We start from the raw sequence: 4,374 nt of genomic DNA on the forward strand, positions 1-4,374 counted from the left end.
TATTTGTGCAGTCTTGGCCAAAAAGAACTTTTTGTAAAGATCCATGATGCAAATATCTGCAACCCTGGTCCAGGACTCAACCTCCAAGTATTCTGGTGGGTCTCTACCATGGCTCTACCAAGCCCAGGAAGGTCAAAGTGGCACCTCCATCCTGATAACTGAACTGTACACAGCACAGGCAGCATCTGGCATGTTGTCATCAAGCACAGATGGAAGGAAGGCACTGAGGTCACCTTCCCTAAAGAGGAGGCTGCTATGCCAGACATCAACCCTCCAGACATGGCTTGAGCACTCAAAGAGCAGTCCCATGGACACTTCTGCCCAGTGCCATCAGTGAGCCATGCAGTGCCCTGATCAGCCTCAGGGAAGAGCCTGGATCACCCCAGGACAGGGAGGAGCAAGGCAGGGTCATGACACGAGCAGAATGGGGCGTGAACACCTTATTCATCAGCAAGGGCATTCTTTCCTATCTTCACTTTCCCCTTCCTTTCCCACTCACTCTAAGACATCTTTTCCTTCCTCTCAACTCTATTTTACCTTGGGAGGTAAGTGGCTGCCTGGGTGACATTCGTACCAATGGATAGCTGGGTGATCCTTTTGCTGTGCAAATGTCCTCAATCCAGGCAGCCTGAAGAAATACGCCCATGGAGGGGAACTACTTTTCCAAAATGACTTTTCAGTAAGAAAATCTCAGTCTCCAGTTCCCAGCACCTGAGCCTTCCCCACATGACAGAGCCTTAGTCAGCATCTGTCCCATTCCTCACACCCTCCCCAGCCAGTCCAGTATCCACCGCAGCAATGGCCCCCAAACACTCCCACCCATCTGTGTGATCCTCATCACTGACAACTTTTTCTTAGAAATGATTAAGCCACTATTTTATGAAATAGATACATATCTTTGATACTTCAGATATCAAAGATCCATCTTCTTTACTGCTCTAAAGGATATGAAAGGCAGGGAGGGTTAGGTGAGGCTGCCATATAACATCTTGAAGACAAAGCTAAGAGGATGGAAACTTCCTCAGGTGGGGAAGGGGACGTGGAGATACGGGATATCCATTCTTCAACAAGAGCTGCAGGGGTCTGGTCATTTTTTTATGAGGCAAAAGAGTGGCAGGGGACTGGTCATTTTTTAGAAGGCAAAATCTCAATAAGAAGAGTTGAAATGGGCCAGACGCAATGGCTCACACCTGTAATCCTAGCACTCTGGGAGGCTGAGGCACATGTGTTGCCTGAGCAAGAGTGAGATCCCGTCTCTAAAAATAGCCGGGCATTGTGGTGGGCGTCTGTAGTCCCAGCTACTTGGGAGGCTGAGTCAAGGAATCGCTTAAGCCCAAGAGTTTGAGGTTGCTGTGAGCTGTGACCCCACAGCACTCTACTGAGGGCAACAAGTGAAATTCTGTCTCAAAAAAAAAAAAAAAGAAAGAAAGAAAGAAAGAAAAGAAAGAAGAGCTGAAGTGACTCTTACTTTTTCCCAAGCGCAAGCTCTAGGTTACCAAAACCTATTGCCCCAACATAGCCCAAGAGAAGACACCACTCTTAACAGAACACTTATTGACAATCAATATCCTCAATGAGAAGAATCAATATTCTCAACAAAAGATAAATTATTCGGGGGTGGGGAGGGTTCCCCACTGGAAATGCTTGGGAATGATCCTCTGTCTAGAGAGCAGGGACAAATCTCTGAACAGTGTTCCCAGCAGTGGTGGGGCAGCTGGAGACGCTTGGCCCACTTGACACCTGAGCTGGGCACAGACTCCCTCCGGGGCATGGATGGGGAATGCTCCTGCTGAAATAGTTGGTACTTAAATGCCACATCTTTCTGGGGCATCTTGTCTCTGATCTGTCTAATCCTTGTATGAAAACCCTGCTCATTAAGGCAACTGTGTGGCTACCAGACTTGGTGTCATTTTATAGAAGGAAACCATGTTGGGGAAGGGATGGCCTTGGGCAGGCTCTGCCTGGACCTGCAGTTCTGTTCTGTGATAAGCTGGGGACATAAGGGGCCCTTTGGAGCAAATGATATCTCTTCCAGGTCTCCTCTAGGAACCTTCCGATGCTTGCCGTGATTTCTGATCTTCAGTAGTCCCTGTAAAGGCAGCTCTGCTTTCACACAGGCCTTTGTTCTGCACACATAGTCATGGGGAGCTTTTTCCAGAGAAATTTCTTATCCTTTGGAAAATTATTGCAAAAAGTGATTCACTGGTTTTCTGAAATGATGTTCAGAAGTTGGCTGTCCTTTCAGTGACGGGGCTGAGGAAGAATTAATCCCAACCATCTTCTCTAATGTCTTGTCTTGAGCAGGGTGGTTCTTCCTGAGTTTGGTGGGATGTCGCCACCCCCGTGTCCCCTCCATCAGTTTCTCTTGCTTTTGGGGTGGTCACTCTCTCTGTGGCGGGGAAGAAATTATAATCCTGGCACTTCCATAACGGCTTAAGGACTCAGGGGTTCTGCCTCTACTCTGTACTGGTCCCTCTGTCCCCCAAGTGGACATGCAACACTTGGGGAGCTGCCAGCTTTCTGCCCGGGGTGTGAGCAGTGAGGCCTTTCAAGTCATCTGAAGCAAGGGACATGTCAGTGGGACGGCTCTGAGCTTGGCTACGTTCCTGTTCTCCGATGTAAATTTTAATTCACTCAACATCTGACTTTTAAGTTCTGATGATTTAAGACGTTGGAGAACTGATACTCTTGGGGAAATTTCAGTGGTCAGGGTTTTTTCTACTTTGCTCATATTCACATTTGTCACTGGGGAGCTTTCCGACTCACTGGTTGTCAAGTCATTACTATTAATACATAGATTGTGATTAAAGAGCATGGAGCTCTTCAGCCTTGAATAGTTCCCTGGACCGCTGAGTATGAGCAAATGCTCAGAGTTCTTTGTCCTGTTGTCTTGAAGCCTTTATACTCCAATACTGGAACTCCTGTTCTCATCCATTGGCCCATGTCCAGCCCCAAGTTGTCATGTGGGCAGGTGTGCTTTGTCTAGACAGCTGGGGAGGGGGCAGAGGACAGGAAAGTCTGTCTGCCTTCCTCAGCTATCTGGATGTCCTCTGTAAGCTCATGATTGGTATTGGAGGGCGATTGCCTTAGGGCTCTCTGACCTGCTTTGTTCACACGTGAAGTGGCAGGAAGGAGATGATCCCAGCTGGGAAATGAATTTGTTGTTTTCACCTTTTCTTCATGAAAAGCTTTAGAGCTTCTTCTAAGGGTCTTGGAGATTCCATCTTTGGAATCCACCCCAGAAAGAAGGTTGGCTGAAGGGGCAATTAGATAGGGAAAAAGACTCAAATGAGTCATTTTTCAAGCTAAGATTTCATCATCCTCATATGAAAACTTGGCTTCCAACATCTCCTGCTTGCTGGAGCCGAGGAAGCAATCCCCGTGGGAAGCATTCAGGCAGTGGTCTCCATCCACCAATCGCACCAGATTTCCATGTTTTGTTTAGCTACGGGATTTCTCAGGGAGAGGCACTATGGGGCTGATAAGATCTCATGAATGATGCACAGTCCCAGAAATCTGAACCTCATTGATTTCCTCAAATGTCTTACTCAGTTGTAATGTCAGGGCATTTTCCAGTTTTGGACTAAGGTTCATACCGGAGGCCCTTGGATTATTCTCTGACAGACCCACCATTGGGTTGGCCTCTGGCTGGAGAACAGGACCTGCTCCCTCAGTGTGATGTGCTGGGAGACAGGGAAAGGAAAGTGGCCGGGGTGGGGAATGGCTGGCCCACTGGGAATTTGGAACCTAAGGAAGCAGGCTCTGGTGGCAGAGGGTCACCCAGTGGTGAGGGCAAAAGTGAGTCAGGTGTGGGGGTCATCAGGTCATGTGAGAGAATGGAGGTCAGAGGCAGAGGCAGCTTGGGCAGAGGAGCTGGCACTAATTCTGGAGGACTTGCTGAGAGGGAGCAGGACAGGGTGCATGATGACTATGTCAGGGAAACAAGTATCCAAATGTGACACAGAGGGAGCACATCTTCCAGGGTCTCCCAGGACAGCACCTTTAGGACACCAGCAGTTGCTATTACACACGTCACAAAGGGGGTCTGGACATACATGTAGCAGTTGTCAAAAAATCATGATGTCATGATCCTCAATCCCAGGGTCTGCAGAGGACAGGAGGCTACAGGGCTACAGCCAGGACCAGCACAAGAAAAGGGGAGCCGGATGGCCCCGCTGCGGGCACCACTAGACACTTGTGGCTCCCTTCACCTTGCTCCCCCATGACTTCACAATGTACCCTACAGCCTCTCCCTAAGACCTTCATTCACATACCTGTGCCCATAGCTACACCCCCTCCCATGACAATGGCAGGCACACTGGATCCCTGGCAGGCACACTGGATCCCTGACAGGCATAGAAATTCTTTTTTTTT

General features: G+C 48.7%; 1 pseudogene; it reads right to left on the bottom strand.

Moving 5' to 3' along the window:
* LOC105887954 overlaps nt 1–3,633 on the bottom strand; it is an 18,790-nt pseudogene extending 15,157 nt beyond the window's left edge.
* Nucleotides 3,634–4,374: the final 741 nt, after the last annotated feature.

The sequence above is a fragment of the Otolemur garnettii genome, unplaced genomic scaffold (assembly GCF_000181295.1).
Source record: "Otolemur garnettii isolate 467f Iridium unplaced genomic scaffold, OtoGar3 scaffold00148, whole genome shotgun sequence".
Classification (NCBI taxonomy): Eukaryota; Metazoa; Chordata; class Mammalia; order Primates; family Galagidae; genus Otolemur; species Otolemur garnettii.